General features: G+C 39.2%; 1 protein-coding gene across 1 annotated transcript in view; it reads right to left on the bottom strand.

Annotated features, from left to right (window-relative positions):
* The window catches only part of LOC122808053 (TYRO protein tyrosine kinase-binding protein-like), a 200,021-nt gene that overhangs the window by 63,441 nt on the left and 108,946 nt on the right, over positions 1 to 27,634 (bottom strand). The window lies entirely within an intron of this gene.

Below are 27,634 nucleotides of genomic sequence, written 5' to 3'. Positions count from 1 at the left end.
GGTAATGACATATTTAATAAGTGTATTTAATTCCATGTACATAACATGCTTCATGCTTCTGTGTACTGTCATTACAATAGCAAGGGGTGTGAGTCTACTGTCTGGGAAACTTGAATATATATGACTTGTACAACACTCTTTTCCATTTGAATGTGTTTCATACATGGGTAGTAACCCAGGTTATATGCAGTCACACTGGCATGTACTGTATCGTTACTTTACTACTGTTAACAGTGCTTTCCCAAGTAGGAGTAGATTGCAGATTGTAATACTGGAACCAAACACCCCTGCATGCAAAGATGGACTCTTAGTCCTGACTATCATGTTTGTGGTGTGTGAGCTATGTGTCACTAAATATTTGCTACTGGATATTGATCTGACATGTGGATATTAACTGTAGACTACTATGTATAGGACATGTCATTGAGGGCTGCTGTCATGTAGTAATGGCATACCTATCAGTGTCAGACATCTATCTGTCAAAACATTCATCTTAATGCATAACCAGTTGGCTAGCTGATGTCTGTCTGTTCTCTGTACAGATGTGCAGATGTCAGGTATCCAGCTTGGCTGCTTACAGCCAATCTATGCTTGACTGACACTGACATGTCTGCCCAGCTGTGTTATGAATGCCACAGGTAGGAAACCCCACCCTGTTTGCACTACATGGCATGGATACCTCAACTACACTACCACAGTCAACCGAACATGCTTGGGTACAGGTCTCCAAGACAGACACTGACCATGTTATGTAATATATGTTGCATATATGTCAATTGGAGCACTTCACTGGGCCTCTACAAGAGGCAACCAGATGATTGGATGTTGCATTTAACACTCACCCTGAGGATCACTCACGTGGCATCTGTTGATAGATGGCCTGCTGACAAATGGCAGGTGGCATGATACCACTGTACCCACATCCTCTACTCTTCTCATCTCTCCATGGACAATATCCTGGTACACACCTAGGAACAAATGCACCTGTGAACCCCAATACTGACAAATGTGTCAGTGTGCATTACTGAGAATAACATTGTCTGCGTATTTATAAACCTGCAGTTGATAATACCCTGAGGGCCTTCTCACCCACTACACCCACCATTGCCATAGTAAGAAATGGCTGCTGCTGTAATGGACATTACATGTATCTTGTTATATTCTTCACCCTATGGGCTACATGGAGCTTTCAGTACCAGCACAACACTGTTGTACAAATGGGTAGATAGGCATGGGCTACCCTCTGAGTCCTGGCAAGTGTGTGTGTGTGTGTGTGTGTGTGTGTGTGTGTGTGTGTGTGTGTGTGTGTGTGTGTGTGTGTGTGTGTGTGTGTGCGCGCATGTATGTGTGTGTGTGTGTGTGTGTGTGTGTGTGTGTGTGTGTGTGTGTGTGTGTGTGTGTGTGTGTGTGCAAGTGTGTATATTTGTAGGATACAGCATGCTGAGGCCACATTCTGCTAATACAATACACCTTGCCATACAGTATAAGGGATAGTGACATTGCTGACCGTAGGAGAGCCATGACAAACCATCACCCTACTATCCCTGTGGCATATGCAATAGGTGCATATCCCTGTAGTAGCACTCTTGAGATAGACAAGGGGCTGTATTGCAATCCTGGTCAATGTGTGATTGTGGGTATGTCAGGGTATTATCATGGGTTTCAGTAAGTAAAATATCCAATGTGTGGTTTGGGTGCTGGGTATACAGTCTTTACACCATGGTAGCCCCAGTACATGTCCCAAGGTCCACTGTATGGGGACCATTGTCACCATCAATACTATCCAGCCCAATGATGCATGTGCTGTGTGCAACTTATTTGTAAGAGAATGGACTCACTGACAAGACATTTAGCACTGATAAATCCAGGTCTCTCAGATGTGTCTATGACTGTTATCTGTTTGTCAATGTGTATATGACAGTATGTCACACTATGTATTATTCATAAACAACTAGTACATCCCACATTACCATACTGTATGAGGCCTGGTGATGTTCTTCACTTAACAAGTAACCTGGGACACACCTCATCCTAAAAGATGTGTGGTGTATACAATTAAGGCCACTGACATTAGTAGCAATAAATACCTAGGTAGGGGTTCTACTCTTAGTGTTGCCAAGTAAGAGTGTGTGTGTATGTAAAGGGATCTACTTCAGTTTGCAGAAAATACAGGTCCCAGGAAGTCATCTGTCTGAGAACTGACTGACAAATGCTAACATTTCAAAGGTATCATCTTGTAGAATTTCATTCCATCAAAACTAGTAGTAGCTGTGTAAATGCCCTCTTCCGCACTGTATAGCTGTACAGCAATACTGGGGTTGGTATATATAGCTAGGTTTGGATCTTGTGGATACAGCCACCATCATTATGGTTATTGTTGTGTTTATCCCCCCACTTAGTCTGCTGTAATACTGTACAGTTTATGTTAACAGGTTAAATAGTTGTGAATCACACTATCTGCAGTTCTACACCACCCCACACCTTCCAAAGGGTAGGGCTGTGACACCCACACCAGCACACCTATGTTTACCAAGTTGAGGATTGCACTACATTGAGGAAAGGGACAGATACCTTGCCAGCACCATCGTCAATGACATTAAAGTAACAGACTGATTATTTCCCAATGTGATGTTGTGCCTATTCTGTCTTGGTGGAATTACATAGGCTAAAATGGGTTCCCTGCAGAAGTACATACATCAATGTGTACAGTATTCTCTGTGTATTGCATCAACACCAAAGTCTCTGTGTGTATGTGTGTGTGTGTGTGTGTGTGTGTGTGTGTGTGTGTGTGCGTGTGTGTGTGTGTGTGCTATATACAAACATGTGGTGTGTACCCACCCAGTACACTTACCATTCTCCACTGTAGAAGGGCTGCTGACATCAGCCACCATGCAGTCACCCGTATACACCCTGCAGACCTATCACGCATGTGGCACATGCGGTAACTGTTATACAGACCTGTGACTTGTGTTCAGCTGTACCCAGGATATGACACAGTCAAGGTGTCACCACAGTGCCATACCCCTTGAAAGAAACAACAGCAGATCAACATCCTGCTGACACATAGACACCTACAACACAAACGGAATACATTATGGAGACCACAATCAGTCAGTGCAGATAAAAGCTATAATGCATCATGGCTAGACAGTTACGCATCCTGACATGTAAGCATTAAACTTTAGCGCTGAAAACATGTTACACAGCATTACATTAGTACACCCTAGTACATTCACCCTGTGCATCAGAACCATATTAGCCTTTCCCTGCATCGATGTTATGGATGACAGGGATGTGGCACAGGTATCAACATATGCACAGGGCATGTTGTTGGTTTAACAGAGACCTGAGCTGAGCCATTTGGTTAACATCATGTGTTTGTGTTAGGGGGTTTTATTATTAATTGGGCTGTGCAGATGTGGTGTGTGTGTGTATGTGTGTAGGTATGGTGTTGCCCTAGTTGTGTTGGTGATGTGTGTGCATATGCATGCACACAGTTCTGCCATGTGGCTGCCCTATACAGTGATTTGTTGGACAGCTGCAGGCCATAACTGGCAGGGTGTGCAGTTCACCATCTCCAGTCATGGACATGAGAACTGTGCCTGCCAGGGGTTCCATGGGCACTACCAGGTACAAGGCCAGATATGGTACTCCCCCATGATGATGAAAAATGTCCGCTGGATCTGGGTCCCTCTTGGGACTGACCAGGGCCACGTGCACATGGCCCGCTATGTTGTGGTGTGGACAGCACCCCCATGCAGTGCTGGTGCTGTTACTGCCACTACAGGAGGGGCTCTGACTTGTTACATGTCCACGTCGACCTCCACCTGTTGGTGTTGCTGACCCATGTCCATGTGGCTGTCACACTACTCCTACCATATGCTCAAGTACAGACATTGCATGGTTGAGGATTCCCACCACCTCACCCAACTGTCTATCCAGGACCTCTGCAAAATAATGGTGGGCACCTGCAAGATCACAGAAGTTGTCAATAACAGCAGAATGAGTAGCTCTCTGGAGCCTCAGACACTGTCTGGAATAACGTTCCATACATGCCTGTGCCTCCATGATGGCCAGAAACATTCATCTGGTGACACCTGCTGTGGTACTTCTCCCAGGGTCTTGATGACTAGCAGCCCTCCTATGAGCACCCCTGTACATCTGCCTGTGTGGTACCTCGCCAGTCATCTGGCTATGGCTGTTGTGTCCAGACAAACTTGCTATATTCACCACACTGTCCTGTCCCATGCCACCACCCACAAACTGTCCCCCATCTATGACCAATGGTGATGGGGTATGTATAGGCAATGTGACTGTGTGTGAGGACAGGGTAGATAACAGTGGGATATCAACCAATGGCACAGCTTAAGCCCCTGACAACCCTGCCTGTGCCTCACCATACCTATCATCACTGTCAGAGTCTGTATGGACACTAACATCAGTTTGCCTGCAGGAAGGACCCTGACCCACAACGCCACCTGTGAGGGAAAAACAAGAAATGCACTTTAAGACCTGTACGTCATTGCTTAACTGTACACACACACACACACACACACACACACACACACACACACACACACACACACACACACACACACACACACACTTACAAGTGAGGTTGCACAAAGATATTACACACAGACCTCTCATTACCAAACTGTCACCATGCAAGACACATGGCACTCAACAGCATGCACTGCAGCTATAGTCAATCCCTGTTACCAACATTATACATCTCTGTGATACATGAGTTGTGTTAGTAGGTGATGCCCCTTCCCCTGGAACACACTGCACCCATGTACACAGTATTGCTGTGCACCTGTTAAGCACCCTGCCATGTACTGTGCACCATGCCTCCTCACAGGTGTACATGGCATTGCTGAATGTGTTTATGTGTGTCAGTTATGTTTGCTGTGCTGATCACAGCTCCTATGTGTATGTCTGACACATGCATGGGATGATATGAGGACAGATGTCAATAGTGAATGCCTGATGTCTGATTTGCAGATCGCATCATCAGCGGTGCATGTATGAGCAATAAATACAATTACAGTGAAAACCTTCAAAGCTTACTGTGGCTATGAGGATTGTACACACCCTTATTGACATGACACCCTCTTTCCTGATATGCTATGGGGCCACAATACTGCATATGTTTACATTACACAAATCTGATATGTGACATATGACCTGTGCAATCAAATGCAGTATCAAACAACTGTGTTAGTTGTGCAAATGCTGATTCAGATGCATACAATATGTGGGTGCATAAGTGTGCACACCCTTAACATGATGGTTTGTTGCATCAACTGTTAAGTGTACTACAGCAGTCACTATTCCTGGAAGGGGTATACTAGCATGGCCCATTTGCACTTGCCAGTATTTCATCACTCTGCCCTACAAATGTCCCCCAACTCTGCCAGATTGCAAGGTCAACTCATGTGCACAGCCCTTGGAGGTCACACAGTGCCTTTACTATTGCTGTGGAGTCAGGGTTATGTCTGCCACAATTCATGACCTTGACTCTCTGCATATACAGCCATTCTTAGTGAGCTTTGGATGTCTGCTTCTGTTCACTATTGTGTTTCAGGATGACACCCCTCCCCATCCTCAGCTATTTTGCAGATGTTTGACAACTATGGGCCACACATGACTGTCATTTTGCAGTGTCCCAAATTTAGAAAACCATGTGTACCGGCCTAGTCCCTGCTAAAGAACGGCAACCATACAGGTGTACACTGGCACCGGCAAGGTACAGATGGGGATGGTGGGACTGAGGTGGAGTGAGGTGCTGCTTGTGCAGCACATGTATCTTTATTACTACTGTCTGTAGGTTTCAAACTTTTTCTTGTTAAACCATTACACATTGCAACACATGCCTTTGGGGGACTTTTGATGTTATGCATATGCTACCTGTGGAGAGCCCTGGATGATGTTTCCTGTGGAACAACTTTCTCATCTGATTACCCTAACCCATAGGCCAGACTTATGCAGAGTCCAGCAATTGTTGACACAGGTACTGCACAGCCAGTACTTGATAGATATTCCTGCAACTACCTCAGTGTTGTGACATGTTTCTAGGCAGCCTCCATGACCAGTTTGCAACATGTGTCGTCATCTGTCTTGGATGGCCATCTGTTTATTTTCTACATTAATGTCGTCCCTTACTTCCTCATCACATATATGACCATCTGCACTGTTTGCCATGGTTTATGCAGTGGTGAGGTAAGGCTACATCTCCCACTCCTGCATGATACCTGTTGGATATGGGATGCATTCCATGGCTTGTAAGAAGTATGCAAGCCACGGCTGCCTCTGTTGCAGGTGAGTGGGTAAATGTGATGGGCATACCTCTTGGACAGCAGACCATTTCATGGTGTGGCATTGAGGACCTGTACTTGATGGAAGCTGCATACTCATGAAGAGTGAGTGCTGTCAGTACCTCAAAAGCTGCTTCCACAATATGTTATTTGGAGTGTGTGCACACATATGCTTCCAGTGTTTGCTTAGGTATGTATTCCACATATTTGCTGTCCTAACTTAGGTTTCCATATTACACATTCATTGCTCATGTTAGGATCACATTACAGGTTGTAAGGGTTGTGGAATGTGGTATTGTGATATGCCGTTGTGTAGATCTGTAACAGTTGCCATTGTAATAGTGGTATATACACTGTTGTAGCACTGTATAAGGGCGATGTTTCAGACATATTCCTACTGTAGGCCATTTGTCCTACCATTATGTTCATCACTGTGCACACATCTTGCAATGACAGGTTGTTAGTTACATTGCAGGACTCTTATATACCCTTCAGATATGCCACCATGGTGACCACTGTAATGCAGTGAAGTTAACACAGCAATAAGTGAACATGTACAGCATGCATTATGGGTAGGTGTGTTAAATGTGTGCATGGCAAATACAATGGCCAAAACATGGCCGGTGTACTGGCAAACCTGAACAAAAAGCACCATACTCACTAGCTACAGGCTGCTGCCCCAGGAGTATACCAGAGGGACCTACATAGTTGTGTGAGAGATGTGATCTCAGTAGCAACACCTGTGACATTGGTACAGGGTGGGAGCAACATTTCAGTGCATCAACAGTACAAACCCACAATATTACAGATGATGCACATCTTTTCATTACTACACTGCAGCAACAGACTATATATATTTTATCTCAGATATGCATGACAAAACTTTACAGATGCAGATGGATAAGCAACAGTGGTCTACTGATGTGCCCTGTGGTCTTACCTGCATGCTCCTCATCCATTGTGTTGGTAGTACCCACTTCCACAATGCTATCAGATGGGTCTTCGCTTTTCTGGTGGGCAGGTGCCCTGAGGCTGGTGAGGAGCTCCTCAGTATGTGTCAGGGGAGCTGTATGGCATGACCCCCCTGTGGCTAGCTGGTCCCTCCTAACTGCAGCAGCATGCTGACAGGCATGGTGGATTAGGTCAGTGCAGCGATGTTGGTCCTGCTAATAACTGCAGTTATGCAGGCTGGCATTGTTCACCCTGTGGACAAACTCATTCAACAGGGCAGTCCTCTCCTGCAGATCATGGGCTGTGTGGCCGAAGAGGGTTTGGTGGTGCTGCACCACGTAGTTGATGATCACATCATTTTCCTTGGGGAATAAACTGGAAGCCGCTCTCTAGACATGGTACCTGAAAGACATAAAGAGGAAAAAAGGTCTGAAGACCTCATACTACAAGGATATAATAGTTGTTAAATGACATTTCTGTCCCCCCCACCATATCTGCAACAATAATCTGAATGCGCAACTCAATGGGTATGCTTACAGCAAACCTACTGTTGGGACATATATCATATTGTACGACAAATATTGCAAAGTGTTTCTAGTCATGTTCCATGTTGAAACATTATCATTGGTGGCCTGTTGCTAACAATGTCACCTGCATGCCATTGTAAGGGCCACTATGGGTCCATATATGCATGTGTTCTGTTTACTGTGTGACTGCTCCAAATCTGGTGTTTTGTGTTAATGGGGATATATATGCATGCTGTTAGAAGTAATCCTGAATTGTGTGGACTATTACTACCCACATATGTTCTATAACTGTGACATAATAGCATGTTTGCGAAGGCTGTTCCCAGCAGAACCACCTCTCCCACCTCATCTGGCCATGTTACCAGGCCACAGCACATCTGAGACCCACCCAGGGACCTCATCATCTGCTGGTTCTGCACTACCTACAGGTGGAACAACCTCAGGGGATTATGTTCATTCCCCCCTGGGAGCACACACAGAGGGGATCCTGTCACCTGATGTCAGGAAAAGGGTTGGGTGCATAGGGAGCTCCAGAGGGAATTTGGGGATTTGCTACATCATATTGAGGCCCTCTGTACACAATTACAGGGTCTGCATGCTCCTCCTGCTCAGCCCTCAGCTCAGCCACCTTCAGGGCCATAAAGGTGCAGTGGTGACTGCCCATGGGTGGGACCTTGGTCCCACTGTTTCCATTTGGGGGCTCATGGGCTTCCACTTTCAAAACATAACTCCCCATCAAAGGTGTTTACCCACCACATGTGTCATATACCGCCCCTGTATGCTGTCTTGTCTGTCTTCCAACCCAACCTACCTCCCCAAATATACCTACTATCTTCCCTAACATCCCACTTCCCACCTTCACAAACAAGGGCAATGTGTTCCCAACATGGATTTCACACCAGACATAACTGTCCATTTCACACCCGCTTACAACTATATATATATATGTCTGTGTATTGATATGTATGATGTTTTCCCAGACATATCTTGCAGCACAGTCATTCAACAGTAGGGGAAATGCATTCATGTATTTATATATATAAATATATATAGATGTGTGTGTGTGTGTGTGTGTGTGTGTGTGTGTGTGTGTGTGTGTGTGTGTGCGTGTGTGTGATTGTATATATGTAGACATACACGTATATATATATATATATATATATATATATATATATATATCTATATCTATATATATATATATATATATATATACACACACATACATACATATATATATATATATATATATATTTTTTTATATATGTGTGTGTGTGTGTGTGTGTGTGTGTGTGTGTGTGTGTGTGTATATCTGTAGACATACATGTATATATATATATATATATATATATATATATATATATATATATATATATATATATCTATGGAGTACATTCAGACATCAGGTCCACACTCTCTAAATCTCCTTCCTCCACAGCTGCACTGTTCTGCCTTGCTACAAAACAGAAGAGTGTCACATGTGAACACAGCCTAACATTAGGGGGTATATATAGGGGCAGATTGTGGGTAAGCCTATTACAAACCTATGACATTTGTGCATGATACATTTCACATTACATGACTATTCTGAAGGTTGTGGGGTGTGAAACTCATGTGTCTATCATGACCTCATTACTTCCACCTCCAGCTATTTGCTACACTAATATACATGTCTTGAGGTACAGAACACACACTATGATGGCTTACATCTTGTCATTCAGTGCTGATCTGCAGAGGTGACAGGTATGGCCCACTGCCCACAGGGCCAGAAGCTGTGTCCATAGCAGTTGTTCAGCAGGATATTGTTACAGCAACAAGTCTTGATGGCACATATACATCTTTCCACGTCATCTTTACCATTATTACAGACCAAGTAGTACATTCAATTACATGCATACATGTTTCCCATACCTGTTTTAGTATTGTCCTCTCTTCTATGTACAATTTATGTGGCCCTTGTTGTATTTAATTTTGTTTTGGTTTGGCTTGTAGTATTGGGGGGTTTTTTTGTCCCTCTCTCTCTCTCTCTATATATATATCTATATATATATATATATATATATATATATATATATATATATATATATATATATATATATATATCCACTACAGAGATTGAGTTGGTTTGAATAGGTTGCAGCATGGATTTTGTAGGTGATTCTCATGATCAGGTGATGGCCTCTGTACCAGTTCACCACTTGCTAATTGCATGCAGTCAGCTGTGTAGTACTTCCAATTACCAATGTCATGGCAACATACTACTGTAAATTACTACATCATGTGGGTGTTGTCCCTTTAGCTTTCCTGTATGGAAGACATCCTTCCTGTGTGTAGGCAGCAGTGTTACAGACAGCAGGTAGCAACACCTCTTACAACAGGACATGCAGACACAGGCCAACTACATAATTGTATGAGGTTACAGATCTATGGACAGTGTGAGTATTGCTGTTATATGCATTGAATACCACTAGTTTTACAGGGTTTGTGTGTACATGATAGTTGTGCATTGAATGCAGTCTATCTGCATAGCTCTCAACTGTGGGCCTATCCACATGATGGTCAGAGGATTGGTTGTTATGTTTTGTCTGTTCACCACACAGGTCTTGTCTCTGACATAGTGTCATTCTCTCTGTTGAGTGCAATCAGTATGCAGCAACATCCATTTGTGTTTCTGACTTCAAATTCCTGAGTAAGGGTATGTTGCAAGCAATCCTGTAACACTAGCAACTTTCACAATGTATAAAAGCAATATTGCAAATATGGGCCTGTGTTCCAGGCTCTGTCCTCCACCTATATACCAGGCTTTGTCCAGTTGTCATGCAGTAAGAGGTTGATAGGTATGGTCTATCATTATTTAGTGCTGGCAGTCCTGCTTTCATTCCAGTAATGTTGTGGACTCCCACACAAATTGTGGGGTAGGGTCCATATATATGAGGGCTACAGCTGGACAAATCGTGTGAGACCTTGTACAGTCCAGAGGGCAGTGTATGTACAACACTATTATATGCCCTTGTATGACATTTTATGTTGGGGGGTATGAGTTGTTTATAACCTAGGCTGTTACAACAAGTGAGGGATATCAGTAGTAAGACACATTAAGGTATATGGCTGTACATTTTCATACATTTCACCAGAATAATAGTGGTGGGCTAGCGCTTACTGTCTTACAGACAGTTCTGTTTGTCAGGGTGATAGTGATGTTTTAAGTTAAGCACTGTTATATAACAGATATATTTTCGTTGTGACAATGTAATTCTTTTCCCCTAGGGGTTGAGTACAGAGTGTAATTGGAGGCGTCTGAACTAAATCTGTAATTAATAAATGTTGATTCATTCTTATCTTAAAGGCAAGTGTTTTTTTTACTGTTGTACTACCTGAAGGCCTAAGCCTGGACAACAACATATGTTATTTTTCAGATTACTGTATCAAATGTTTTGTTTGAGAGTTGCATTACTCAGTTATTATGTATTTCAAACACCTAACTGCTATAAGGAATGGCATATACAGCTGATACACTAATAAACATTTCCGTGTATGCAGACTTGTGTTTGGTGTCCTGTCCTTTGCATTGTCAGTGGGTATATGTTTCATGCAATAATTATTTTTTGTATGAAAGAATCAAACACTGGACATTTTAAAAGGTGGCAACTGTAGGAATACTAGCTGTTCGATAAGTTGTACACCCTCTAAATATACTCTTCTTATACATATCTATAAGTAGTAATATATTTATATGTGTATGTATGTATATGTGTGTGTGTGTGTGTGTGTGTGTGTGTGTGTGTGTGTGTGTGTGTGTGTGTGTGTATATATATATATATATATATATATATATATATATATATATATATATATATATATATATATATATATATATATATATATATGTGTGTTTGTGTGTGTATATGTATCATTGGAGTGTTTACTACTTCCACATTGTACATTCCTTAAGGTAGACAGACTGTTCTGCATGATATGTTAGTAATATCATCCTGACATCATACAGATTAGATGGCTTACTGTTAACTTGTTGTGGCTATGTTGTGCAGGGTCCTGGGTTTGAGGCTTACAAGTGTTGGTTATTGTGTTGCAGGGCAGATCTGTTCAGCTGAGGAGGAGTGGATAATGTCAATAATTATAAGAGGTACTTATTTTGGGCCCTTCACCCCCATTAATGGTGCCTTTGGTCAGATGTTTTGCAGTGAGAAGTTCAGAGTGTGGATCCAATGTGCAAACGTAATACACATTTATATATATATATATATTTTTTTATTTATATATATATATATATATATGTGTGTGTGTGTGTGTGTGTGTGTGTGTGTATACATACACACACACACATATATCTATATATATATAGATATATTTATATATATATATATATATATATATATATATATATATATATATATATATATATATATAGATATATAGATATATATATACATATATATATATATCGACACACACACACACACACACACACACACACACACACACACACACACACACACACACATATATATATATATATATAGATTTTATATATATATATATATATATAAAATCTATATATATAAATATATTTCCCCTTCTGTTGAATGATTGTGCTGCATGTTATGTTTGAGAAAACATCAAATTTATTTACATCTCAAAAGGCTTAGTGTTAAATCACTTTGGTTATAGTATGCAGGGTCCTGGGATTGAAACTTGCAAGGGCTGATTATTGTTGGAGACAGAGAGATTAAGGCACTTAAAAGCAGTTGTAAGTGGGTTTGAGCAGAACTAAGCAATGCTTACGTGAGCTTAGCTTAGCTTACGCCTGCTTACGGCTGCTTAAACCCACGCTAATTTCAAATAAAGAAAAGAAAAAAAGGAGATAGGAAAGTGGTGAAATTGGGGCAAGCAGGGGGACAAATAAGAGGAGAAACACATAGGGATGTGCAGGACGGGTGTAGGAAAGGACCATAGCTCTGCATTTCTTTCACAGCAACAGCTCCTTTCAATGCGGGCAATTTAGAATTTGGAGCCAAACACCATACAGGGAGGTGTGTGGGCTTCATAAAATATGGATGATTGGTAGGGTTAGATTGTGTGATAGGTACATATCTCTGGTCAAAATGCAGAGCTATGTATGGGATGTGATTTGTTTTTGTGGGACAGATGCCTTTTTTTTAAGGTGAGAGTGGGATGTTAAGGAAGGGTTATTGGATAGTGTGGTGAGGGAGGTTTGGTAGGAGAGCTTGCATTTGCAGATGGATAAGACAGCAGACAGGGGCGGTGTATGACACATGAGGGATAAACACCTTGACAGGGAAAGTGGTTGGGAATCAGAGGCTCATGATTCCCCCTAGATCGTAGTAGTGGCACTGATGTCCCCACCTGATGGCAGTCACCACTGCTTTTTCACATCCCCGAAGGTGGCTGTGCTGGAGGGGCCACCCGCCCCACTAGCTGTGCCAGCCTACCCTCCACCTGATGCAGGCAGTCATCCAACTCCATCTGGAGGACACTGCACACCATTCCACAGACCTATTTCCAGATGACAACATCCTCACCATGCCCACTTGCATAGGGGCAAGCCCCATCCTCTGCAGCAGTTCAATCCAAGGGCGGTGCAGGACCAGCAGATGAGGGAGGTCTGGGTTTGGTCCCAGATGTGCTGGGACCTGGTGCCTCAGCCAGGTGGGGTGGGAGAGGTGCATATGCTGCGATCTGACATCCCATATGTGCTATGATGTGGAAATTAACAATGGATATTGGTTAGTCATGCACAACAGATTACAACATTAGTCAAAATAGCATGCATGGATATTCCTATTTACCCAAAAGAGTGCAATTATAACAGTGCCATAGCATAGAGAACCCATGCTTAAAAGAATGGCATTCAGCGTTGCAACAGCATGCCAGTTAGTGGTATGTCAGGCAGGCAATAGAATGATTATTTAAAAGGGAATATTAATACGCACACAGTTTAAACAATGACAAACCTAATGAAACAATGGTCCCAACAGTCGAGGTTTGTTTAGGAACATACCCATGTTGGTTTCAGTGTGATGGTTGGATCAGTTGAGTGGTGGAAGAAGGGAACAGATTCAATTGACAACTGCTATCAAGTATATTTGTCAGTACACTACTATTCACTACTATACATTCGGACCACACTTACACTCTACCTGGGCCATGAGCCTGCTACAGCAGACCAACAGCTGTAGATATCAACAGAGCAATTGTACCCTTATTTTAGTTATACACATCAGACTTGTTTCTATACCAATTTCTTTACCTGTGGGCCCTGTGCAGATGAACTGTGTTCACATTACATTGCTGTTTCCACACATATTTCAGATTCAAATATTAGTTGCAGGCCCAGGAGTGTGTGTTGTGCCTTCACATACATCTACTGTAACTTTTTTTGTGTGCAGGTTTCTTGGCAACTGCAGAAACTATCCATGACAGTGTGACACTTGAGTGGCTTGTCTGGGCCAGACTGTAGAGTGTGGATGTCTAGCTTGCACCTATTTGTAGGACTGGGTGTGATCAACACAGCAATTGTACACCTTCCATAGTTATACACAACATACTAGTATTTCTATTCAGATTTCTTTACTTGTGTGCCCTGTATGGAAAATGTATGTGTTGCAGTAGATTACTTTTTCTATTCAGATTTCAGTTTACAACTGTAGAACCAGACTGGGATGTTAGTGGTGGTCCATGGATTTGAACCATGGTGTGTGTGCAAAATTGAACTACAGGCCTAGTCCTTATCAGACTGAGCTAATGGAGAGGTGTTTTGTGTTGCTTGTGACATTTCTGTCTAGTACATATTTTTGTGACAGTACTTTTATTATGACATGTTGCATTATTTGCTTCCCCTTTTCAGTACAAATTATGCATACACAACAGACATTGGTGTCACTGCTTGTAAAACATGTGCACATTAGCTGGATTGTACATTTGACTGTTTTACAACTACATACTGCAATTTAGATTCCTGAGTACACAGTGTAGGTTTTAATTCTGCACCTGTTAGTCATATATATTTTTCAGTACATTCACAGCTACATACAACTGAAATTGAAAGGTTAACCCAAGACAATGCTGGCAGACAAACAAGTAAAACACATTATTTAAAGAGTTACTTTTAAGCAGTTGTAAGTGGGTTTGCATGGGTTTGCGCAGAGATAAGCGATCCTTACATGAGTAAACCCGCGCTAATTTCAAATAAAGAAAAGAAAAAAGAGATAGGAAAGGGGTGAAATTGGGGCAAGCAGGGGGACAAACAAGAGGAGATACAGGCAGGGATGTGCAGGAAAAGTGTAGGAAAGGACCATAGCTCTGCATTTCTTTGGCAGCAACAGCTGCTTTCAAAGTGGGCAATTTAAAATTTGGAGCCTCACACAATACAGGGAGGTGTGTGGGCATCATACAATATGGATGATTGGTAGGGTTAGATTGTGTGATGGGTACATGTCTTTGGGCAAAATGCAGAGCTATATATGGAACATGATTTTTTTATGGGACAGATGCCCTTTTTTAAGGTGAGAATGAGATGTTAAAGAAGGATTATAGGTAAGTGTGGTGAGGGAGGTTTGGTAGGAGAGGTTGCATTTGCAGACAGACAAAGACAGACAAGACAGCAGACAGGGCCAGTGTATGACACATGGGGGTAAACACTTTGACAGGGAGGGTTGTTGGGAATCCGAGGCTCATGAGCCCCCCAGATGGTAGTAGTGGCACTATTGTCCCCACCTGATGGCAGTCACCACTACTCCTTCACAGCCCCAAAGGTGGCTGTGCTGGGGGCTGGACAGGAGGGGCCACCTGCCCTTCTAGATGTGCCAGCCTGCCCTCCACCTGATGCAGGCAGTCATCCAGCTCCACCTGGAGGATAGTGTGTACCATGCCACAGACCTCATCCTGGGTGACAACATCCTCACGGTGCCCAACTGCGGGGGGGGCGAGCCCCATCCCCTGCAGTGGTTCCACCTGAGGGTGGTGCAGGACCAGCAGATGAGGAAGGTCTGGGTTGGGTCCCAGATGTGCTTGGACCCAGTGCCTCAGCCATGTGGGGTGGGAGAGGTGGTTCCGCTGGGATCTGGCTTCCCATATGTGCTATGGTGTGGAAATTATCAATGAATGTTGGTTAGTCATGCACAGCACATTACAACATTAGTCAAAATAGCATGCATGGATACCCATGTATCAAAAATGAACAATTATAACAGTGCCATAGCAAATAGAACCCATCCATATATGGAATGTCATTCAGGGTTGCAACAGCATGCCAGTTAGTGGTATATCAGGAAGGCAATAAAATTATTATTCAACAGGAAATATTAGTATTCACACAGTTTAAACAATGATAAACCAAATGGAACAACGGTCCCAACAGTAGAGGTGTGTTTAGGAACATACCCATGTTGGTTCCAGTGTGATGGTTGGATCAGTTGAGTGGTGGGGGAAGGGAACAGTTTCAATTGACAACTGCTATCAAGTATATTTGTCAGTACACTATTCACTACTATACATTCTAACCACACTTACACTCTACCTGGGCCATGGGCCTGCTACAGCACACCAACAGCTGTAGATATCAACAGAGCAATTGTATCCTTATTTTAGTTATACACATCTGACCTGTTTCTCTACCAATTTCTTTACCTGTGTGCCCTGTGCAGATGAACTGTGTGCACATTGCATTGCTGTTTCTGCACATATTTCAGATTCACATATTAGTTACAGGCCCTGGAGTGTGTGAAGTGCCTTTTACATACATCTACTGTGACATTCTCTGTGTGCAAGTTTCTTGGCAACTGTGGAAACTGTCCGTGAATGTGTGACACGTGAGTGGCTTGTCTGGGCCAGACTGCAGAGTGTGGATGTCTAGCTTGCATCTATTTGTAGGACTGGGTGTGACCAACACAGCAATTGTACACCTTTCATATTTATACCATGGAACTTATAAACAAAGACATTGACAACCTTCACACACTGGACCCCACCCAGTTTGGGTTTGTGAAGGGCCGATCTTGTCTCCTGAACCTGATTGACTTCTTTGAATCAGTCTCCAGAGCCATGGACAAGGGTAAGGTGGTCCACACAGCCTATCTAGACCTTGCCAAGGCCTTTGACACCATCCCCCACTCTGGAATCATAGAAAAACTTACTAAGTTGGGCATTAATCCCTATGTCACCCAATGGGTTGCTAAATGGCTTACTGATAGAACCCACACTGTAAAAGTAGCTGACTCCAAATCCAGCTCCAGACAAGTGACAAGTGGAGTACCTCAGATTCAGTCCTGGGGCTGCTCTTGTTTGGCATCTACTTCTCTGAAGTACAGGTCAACACTAAGGGACTCTGGCTAACAAAGTTTGCAGATGACTGCAAACTGGGAGCCATTATTGAATCCCCAAATGATGTGGATACTCTACAAAAGGGCCTTACAGAAACAGATGCTTGGTGCCAGAGCCATGGGCTCAAGCTCAATGCCAAGAAATGTATTGTTATCCCCTTTGAGAAAAAACATGTATCCATGAATTACCATATAGGTGGCAGTACACTAAACACAGAAAGTGTGATAAGAGACTTAGGGACACAGATGGACAGTGGTCTCACCTTCGATAACCACATCACCACAACAGTCAGGAAATCCTTCTATGTGGCACACCTCATCACGAAGGGCTTTTCATCCAGAAAAAAGGAGGTCATTGTCCCACTGTACTCATCCCTCATTAGACCCATTATAGAATACAACGCCCCATTTGGTATGTACCTCTCAAGACATCTGCAACAACTGGAAAGGCCTCAGAAATACCTCACTAAAAGAATCACAGGCCTAAAGCAGATGCCCTACGCTGACCGCCTTTAAAAAACTCCAGCTATACTCTGTCGCATATCGTCTACTCAGAGGCGATCTCTGCTTAACATACAAGGCCATGTCAAACCCAGAGCTGTTGGACATGCTACACTTAAAGAAATCCCAATCCCTCAGAGCTGCACGCTCCAGGGATCTAAACCTTGTCATCACAATAAACAGAACATGTTGGAGGGATAGGTTCCTGACCCAGAGACTCCCTGGACTCTGGAATAGATTGCCCATACATGTCAAGCAGAGTGCCTCTTTGGACCTCTTCAAGAGGAACCTTGATGATTGGATGGGAGAAAGGAAATTCACCCCAGGGATCAAGTCAGTCGCCCTGCTAGACAGGGGTCCAGGAAAGTAAATAATGTGGGAAGAAATAGCCAGGGAATTGTTATGGCTAGGCTTGTATAGGCCCTAGGGCTGATAGCCTAGTACCAACCTATGAACCTATACACATCATACTAGTATTTCTATTCAGATTTCTTTACCTGTGTGCCCTGTATGGAAAATGTATGTCTTGCAGTACATTACTTTTTCTATTCAGATTTCAGTTTACAACTGTAAAACCAGACTGAGATGTCAGTGGTGGTTCCTGGATTTAAACAGTGGTGTGTGAGCAAAATTGAACTACAGGCCGAGTCCTTATTAGACTGAGCTACTGGAGAGGTGTAATGTGTTACTTGTGACATTTCTATCTAGTACATATTTTTGTACACAGTACTTTTATTATGACATGTTGCATTATTTGTTTCCCATTTTCAGTACAAATTATGCATACACAACAGACATTGGTGTCACTGTTTGTGAAACATGTGTGCTGGATTACACATTTCACTGTTTTACAACTACATACTGCAATTTAGATTCCTGAGTACACAGTGTAGGTTTTAAGTCTGCACCTGTTAGCCTTATACATTTTTAGTACATTCACAGCTACATACAGCTGAAATTGAAAGGTTAACACAAAGGAATGCTGGCAGACAAAGAAGTAAAACACATTCTGATGGAAATATGTACTGTTGTTTTTTTCAGTTATTTGACATGCCCATTCTAAAGTATGCAGCCAAGCAGTGCTAACTCAGTTCACCTCAGTTAATGCATTCTGCAGGGCATACAAATTTCTATTTTTCAGGTACAAGTGAGAAGACACATACCAGTGTTGGGATCACTTTTATTAGTTTTGACATACATATCTGTGTACAACTCAGAAATCCACAATCACTATTCCTGCATGATCTGCACAGGGAAATACTTTTCATTTCTAACTGTTACAGCAGCCCTGACAGGGCACTTTCTTGGCAGGTTCACTCAGACACACAAACATATTCTAATATTCCTCTCCTGCATATTGTACATTGTTTGCTACTGACATCTGTATTACACAGCAGCTGGGAATACTCCATTGTAATGCTGGCAGCCTGACACAGGCATTTATTTCTGAGTTTTATAGCACAATTATATATACAGGCAGTACTACCATTACTATAATTTTGATTTCTTACTGCCAGTATTAGGGGGGTATTCTGTACTCACCATACTGCTGATGCAGCCGGGCCAGTTTCTGGGCATGAACCTCAACATTCTGGGACCTCTCCACAGCAGCTGTATGGGGAAACATCACACATTAATCACACCTGTACAGTCACAAGTTGAACTTTTTCCATACCTAGTTAGAGATACATAAGACTGCATACTTACAGATAGGTGGGACATCCTGCACTTGGGCTTCTTGGATCCACTGGTCCAAGAGTGCACCCCTCCTCTGCTTCAGGTCATCATGGAGGTGACGTACCCACTCACCAGTCCGGGGTATGCCAGTGACACTGGTGAGATCACATGCAAGTTGGTCCCAGGCATTCGCTTTGTACTGTGAGCCCTGCTACTGGCCCTGCAGCAGCCTGCCATTAAGGTTTTTTACTAGGAGCCCAAAAATGACAATGGACACCGGATGTCCCAACGTTGCTCTCGGAAGTGAACACCTTCACCGATACTAGACTTTTTAGTCCTGCTGTGAGCAATCCCAAATGGTTATGGCTGTATTCCGGCCTGTGCGGTTTAAATAGGGCAGTTTTGACGCACTTTTTCTTGCTTGGCCAGTTTTAATATGCTGAACTATGCTTAACTCCATGCAAACCCGCATAGCAATGCTTAAACCAGGTAAGCACAGCTGAAAGCAGGTAAGAAATGCTTACACTAGCAAGGAATTGCTTAAATCCATTTTTTCTTTATATTTATAATTTTTTTTTTACATTTATATTTTACATATTCCCATCCCTACTGTGCTATATGTGCTACATGTGAGCCATATGATTGACATCTATCTTTCAAATTCCTTAAGAATGTTTTTTAAATAATGTGGCAGAGGTGGGATTCGAACCGAGCAAGTTCTACATACTAAACCATGGCAATACCACTATGTTAGAGCAGCTTAATAATGCTTTCTATCACAGTAGCACTTGTCTATCATTTTCTGGATTTCACCCAGGCTAAGCATAGCAGCGCGCCACACAAACAAGCTGCGCAACACTTACATTTCAGATTTATTTGATGGAAAAAAATAATTGTTTTTAATTTTTATTGCTTTCTTCTTTCCCTACTGCTTCCATGCATGTAAGGCAAGAGTGCATACATTTGGGGGTGTGCACTTGAAGGCTGCTGCCTTCTAGGTGTTTGTGTTTTGTTTTGTTTTTTTTCAGTGTCTGCAGGCACTGAAATGTTAGCTACATACATTTCAGTGTCTGTGGACACTCGTTTATTATATAATATTAGAGCCTGGCTCTAATATTATATAACTTGACACATATCTGTGTCACAAAGTGCCATACGGCACTTTCTGAGTGAAGGGGCATGTTACTTGTGCAGACACTGCTGACACACACCTCCTGCACTCATTCCTGTTTTGTGTCCATTTAGATTAAATAGCAACGTGCCTTCATGCATATGCAAGGCATGCTGATATTCTAAACAGACACAAGCCACTTGTGCAAGAATAGTCTTATTCTTGCACAGAGCTTCATGAATCCTGGGGTCTATGTTTGGAAAATTTACACCACCATAGTACCAAGGTCTAAAGTGATGGTTTACGCTTATTCTAATTACATTTAAAACTATCAAAGTATAAGTTAGACATCTTTTGGAAATTTCTTAAAATGTTCTCAAATTCTTCTGTTTTAGAATAATTTTAATGGTTAAAAGGATATCATCAGCAAATAACATTCCTGATTAATCTCTAAACCTTGAATTTTTGCATTTGAATTAATAAGAATTAAAAGTATCTCAATAGCCTAATTAAATAATAAAGGAAAGAGAACAACTTTGTTTTGTTCCTTTTGTTAAATTTATAAAAGTTGAAGTATATGGATCTAATTTTACGTATGCTTTATTTTTATTATAAATATCCATTAACATGTAAATACAGATTAAAGGAAAATCAAATGGATATAATGCTTCAAATAAATAATCCCAATCCAGTGAATGAAATGCTTTTTCTATATCTAGGCTAATAAATAAAGATTCAGCTTTTGTATTATTCATCACATCTATCAGAGTAATTAATCTTTTAATCTTGTCAGAAGTTTGCTTTTTGTGAATAACCCCAGATTGATTAAACTAATTATATTAGGTAAAATCACTCTCATTCTATTGCTAAGAAAGACATAAATATTTTATAATCTGCTTTAAGCAATGAAATAGGTCTATATAAAGAACAGTTCTGCGGGTTTTTGCCATCTTTTATAATTGGAGTAATTAGGAAATAATTCCATGAGGGTGATATTTGCACTAGATTTTGTACCTTTACAAAAACAACTTTTTGAGGAAATAATTTATAAAGTTCTGGTATAGCACCATAATTTCTGGGGGATTATTAGATTTAATAACTTTTATTTTTTGATTAATTTCTTGTAAAGAAATAGGCTTTAATAGATTCATTTTTTGAGAATAAGTGATTTTTTTTAATAAAGATTTATCAATATTTGCTAGCAAATCTTTTCGTTTATTTATTTCTTTTTGATTTAAGAATGAATAATGATTTCTGAAAGTTTACAATTTATTTCCAACATATAACTTGTTTGTTATGGGATTTTTTAAAACCTTTAATAATATTATTATATGTTTGAAATTTAATTATTTTTGTCATATTTTTTAGAACGTGTAGCGGATTTTGTGTAAGATGCTATCTTAAGTTTTTGTAATGCCAATCAGTTCTATGACACAACAATTCACCATATTTATTTAGAGTTTTTACACCATCCTTATCTCCTGAATTGTTTTCATCTTTTTTATACTTTATTTTAGCTTTAATTGGATACAGTTCTTTATTCCATTCTTTTATGTTTGTACAAACAGATTGTCTTATCATAAATATATGCTTTGAATAAGTCCCATACCATTATTAATTAGAATCAAGAGTATCATTAAATACTAGAAAGATGTCTATCTCTTGTAATATCCATGATTTATCTTCCTTAATTTTACAAATGTATGATGGAACTCTATTAATAAAAGCCAGCCTGTTAAAATACATTTCTATATTTAAAATGAATGCATTATGGCCTGAAAAAGGACAGGGGATTATATTGAAATTGATTATTTTGGATATAATATTTTGAGAAATCAGTACTTTATTAATTTCTGTTTGAGTACCATATTTGAAAGAATGAGTTAAATTTTTAGAATTTTTAACTTTGAAGTTAAAAGTGTTTTTAGTATTAAAATCATCTTTCCATTCTTTAAAAGATTTAGTAATAGGAGGTAATTTTAATTTTTTACATGAGTAGGATTCAGAATTATCTAAAAGACAGTAAAAATCACCTCCTAGTATTAGATTTCCCTTATAATTATTTATTATAAATTCAAGATCTGTTTTGGCTCCCATTCCAGGAAACCAATATAAATTTACCAAAGTCCAAAACCTATCATACTATTTTATAATAATCCAAGTGAATAAGCCTTCTTTTTCTTCATGTCTAAATAACATTTGAGTACTTGAATTACTTTTTTCATAATATAAAAGTTCAACTAGGAAAGAAAAAGCAGCAAATGCACTGTGTGCAAAATTCCATCTCTGTGTCTTGGGAATTCGCCCCTATTCAACGCTCATAACAGTCCACAACACTTTCAATGAAACCAAGTAGAAGTAAATAAAAGTTTATTGTAATGCCAACAAACAAAGAATGATTAAGCACTTTCACTTGAATAAAACAAGCTTCCTCAGATTATTTTCATAATATAGTTACCCCTCATTTTAACTTTAAAGGAAGATTGAACTTAGGTTGTATACTTATTGCAATTCCATAACTGATTATCAGTTTCATAAGAAAATGTGTCACTTAAAGGAATGCATGTGGTGTATTTAGATCTAAATATATTAGTGAATTTGTCCTCTTTGTAGTGTTATTTAGACCATTAACATTTAATGATAAACTGTCTTGCGGCTTTTCCCAGTTAGGGGTCACCACAGCGGAACTCCGGTCCGCTAATGATTGGCAGTAGATTTTTACGTGCTGGCTTGCCGGGCCTAATGCACAACATTCACGCATGTCGACACACAGAAGACGCTCTAACTGAGAATCGAACGTGCAACGTCTAACTATGAGGCGACAATGCTACCGCAGCACCACAGATAATAAGTTTAATTCCATATTCTGTAAAGAGATAATTTGATAAAGTTACATATAATTTTGTATTTTAATATGCATAAGTTAAAATGGGCCTCAGTCAAAAGAAATAATAATAACAATACCAATGCAACATATTTCATTCCATAAAAACCTTCACATAGAATAACTATAATTACTAGTCTTTATCTGAGAAAACCAATCTCAAGACTAACTCTATCCTAGCACCCCAGTGCAGTAAAATATTAATTTAATGGGAATTCAATTGGAAAAATAATTTGTATACAATATAATGACTGAAAAATAAATATATATATATATATATATATATATATATATATATATATATATATATATATTAGTATTTCTGTCTAAAAAGAATATAAGTCATTATTTTAAAACTTCATCTCCTCTCCCTTCCCCCTCCCTAACATAATTCTAAAAGGAATATAAACAAATAAAAGAATATAATATTATTATTATACCAAAAATTAATACCATAAAGAGTTAGATAAATTTCCTACATAAATTCAAGTGTAAATATATAAATATCCATAAAAACAACTCACAGTGTTCAATTCTCAGGTATTACCTGGTGAGACTCTTAATAAGGTGCTATATGTTTAAAAATAAAACATTTTGGTAGAGATTTTTTGGAGTCAAAGTATGAAAAAACTGCAACTGAAATATAACTTGGGAATGACCATAGAGGAAATTATGACTGTTTAGAATGATGTGAAGCATAGTGCTACTACAGTTTATCAAGTTTTGGGACATATTGGTATGTCAGATTTGCAAAAGGATAGACCTTTTCCCATCTTTTATACTACTACAGTAAAGAATTCTCAGATAGTGAAAGTATAAAATTTTAGTCAGCAGTATTCCTTATTAGTAGACTGAAATTTACAAATACGTACGTGCAGAACATGTATGAGTTAATATCAAAAACAAGAGAAAAAAAATATATATATATACACACACATACACACACACACACACACATATATATATATATATATATATATATATATACAATTTCTGCAGTTTGTTCAAACTTCAAAAGAGAATTAAATGTGCAACTTTTCTTCTCTAGTAAGTGAGATTCAGACAAGATATTAAGTTATAAGATTATAATTAAAAAATAGATTGAAATTGCCAAAAGACAGTCTACAATACTCTTATTTACAAATATCTAAGGCACCATTTTCATTAGAAGGTAACTAGTTACTGCTATCAGTATTCTAAATGTCTAATTTCCACACATAAGCTTATAGCACTTTATCATTTAATGACCTAGTAAGAATAAAATCTCGTCTCATATAGAGATCACAATGAAAAAAGAGTATTTCAATGAGTGTCACATCACCATCTAAAGAACAGCCAACAGATGTCTTTATTACCCTCATAAATATGTATTTCTCATAGCTTTCACAGAGTAGCAATCGTTATATATACAACTCTGCCTTTCTGCTTTCTCAACCCCCTCCCTACAATCCAAACATAGTTCTTACTGTACACAAACAAGCACAACAAATGCATCTATTTAAGTTAACATAAAAAACAAGAAATGAATGAAGAGGAAAAAAATGAAAGAAAAATCTATCATCCTCTGGCAACATTTCACATACTTATAATGAAGTGGGAACAGAAATTGTCACCACAATACTCAGAAACTTCACTACATGACTACATTTTCCAAAATTCAATTTACTGTAATCTCATATCTTTCTGAAAATACATTTGAATGTCTAGAATTAACTAGAACATGAAAAAATGATTAACAATATGAATATCCATGTTATCTAGTCATAAACTGATTGATTTTAAAAGTCATTTTTAATGTAAGAATGCACAGACCAAAGTAAAGTACTAGTCTTCATACAGATGGCAATAGGACATTACAGGAGAAACTACACCCTTACTGAGATGTTAACATATTGAAGCTTTTCCTGAAGCAAAGACATTACATGGGAAGAATTGCACATGAGCTGAATAGCTTCAACAACTTCGTAAAAATCACCTAAATACAAGTAATTGAAAAAATGTTAATCTGTGATATTAACCAAAAAACGATGCCAAATGGAAACACACACTAGCAAATGCAACACACAAGATCAAATCAGCTCAGAACCAAACCATCAAAACACGGCAAAAAAAAATCTGCAATCCTGTCTTCCATAAACTTCCCAAGCACACAAGTGAGAGATCACTTACATCTTAATAGTTCCATAACAAAATCTCTCAGGAACATCAATTTAGGCTTAACAATTTGTGTTGGAATGCTGCATCCCTCCAACAGCACAAACCAAAGTACTTAGGAATAAAACCCAGTAAGACCCACCCAAGTATAATAGCTTGTTACAAAGAAAAAAACAAGAAAAAGAAAAAAAGAATTGCAGAGACCAAGAAAATATTAAATAAGGTCTGAAACTCATACCTTTCATGAACTTTCATATTTAAAAAAGAAACATGAAAGAAGTCGCAGCAAAATCTGGTACATATCCCTCCAACTTCACATTTTACATGAATCATATTAAAAAAGATAGTAACAAAGAAACTAAAGGCTTTTTTAAAGAAAGCTAAAAAGACTAATTTATATATATATAAATTAAATCTGATGAAAATACTCTGTATAAAAAGCAAAATAAACTTGAATATATGCAAATTAAATAGAGAGAATGGATGGGAATAAGGAAAAAATAAATACGTATAGAAAGAAGAATGAGTAACAAGAATATAATAGTAAGAAAGGAGAGGAAAATAAGAGTATCTCAAAGAACAAATGAAATGATAAAAAGTTATTCTAATAACATTATATGATGGATAGTCAAGAAAAGTAAACAAGTAAAACTTTACCTTGTATTGGCAAAAGAGGAAGTATAATGTAATTGCTATCACTTTTAATAATAATGTAAAACATATTACATTAAATACCCATTATTATTTTTGTTAGATGAATCTTTGCAAAAGTCTATTTTGTGTTACTTTTTTAAATACCAGGCCAGTTGTCTTTTTCTGATGATCTTTCAAGAGTAGAAGATATCCAGTCCATGTCTTCTGAAAGAGAAATTATGCTATTAGTTTTAAAGAAAGAGAGTATTCCTTCAGTAGTGGAGAAAATTCTAGTGCCAGAAGACAGTTAAAGTTTTATTTTTCAAGGAAGACTAGTTGAGCTTTGATATTGTTTTGCTTAAGAAGCTTAATTAACAGCCACGTTTTCTTCCTAAGCTCCATAATCTTGGATGAATAATCACTGTTAAATATAAGAGTTGATTGGCCAAATTTTACTGAAGCTTTTGGCCAAGCAGACCTTAGTACCAGTTCTTTGTATAAACAGGATACAAATTTGACTATAATAGATTTAGGTTTTGCTGAAGGACCAGAAGGAGGTGTTTCCTAATCAATCTACGTGCTTTTTCTATACCATACGAGAAACTTTCTTGTAGATTAAGTGTCTTTGGAATCCAAGCTGTCAGAAAAGAGACCATGTCATCTTCCTCTGAAATTTCTGGCAGACCAAAAATGCTTAAGTTATTCCTTCTCTCTTGGTTTTCTAACCTATCCAGTTTTTCCAATAACCAGGAAATGTTGATTATTTTAATGCTTCTGTTTGAGATTCATTTTTTGAGTCTATTGTCAGTGCCAGACTTTTGATTGCAGTTATTGAAATAAGTCTTTAAAGATATTAGTTTGCTTAAGACTATTTTCTTTAACTTCAAGAGGATATTCCTGGAATCCATCTATTTTAATAGGCAAGTCTTGAAGAGTTGTTACTTGATGTAATTCTTTCTTAGTAGATGAGTTCCTCATATTTCAATATATAAGAAATTATTCCCTTAAATAATTTGACATGATTTTTTTTCTGAAAAACTCCAAACTTTAGAATATAGTAGAGGAAGTACTTAGAAAACTTTGAGATATAAAAATATAATCATTTTATAATTTTTCCTGTCAGAATTTATAAATTACTGCAGAGCTCTGAAATGAGCTGTTATCTCTGTGCCATCTTGGCTCCACCCCCATGGGTATTTTCTGAAGGATATGAAGTTTGAAATCCAAATGTAAGCCATTATTTAGTGTCTTCAGTCCTCAATGATTTGCAAGAAAGAAACATACACACAAATTTTATGAAGAACAGACCAAAATTATAAAGCAAAAATCTGGACTTTATGAATCTGAATTTATGAGAAATAAGTGCTTTTATAGAAATGAAGTATCCATGACCCAGTATATAAAATATTGGGTTTTTTTGCAGCATAGCTTTGCTAACAAAAACTTAATTAGGCAACTGTGACTTCAATTTTTATACAAACATAATTTGAGCTTATTACTTATATTACTGACATTTCTTT

The sequence above is a fragment of the Protopterus annectens genome, chromosome 8.part0, assembly GCF_019279795.1.
Source record: "Protopterus annectens isolate FY-2018-M chromosome 8.part0, PAN1.0, whole genome shotgun sequence".
NCBI lineage: Eukaryota > Metazoa > Chordata > Ceratodontiformes > Protopteridae > Protopterus > Protopterus annectens.
Note: the sequence above shows the minus strand (reverse complement) of the source record. Positions and strands in the feature narration are given on the sequence as shown.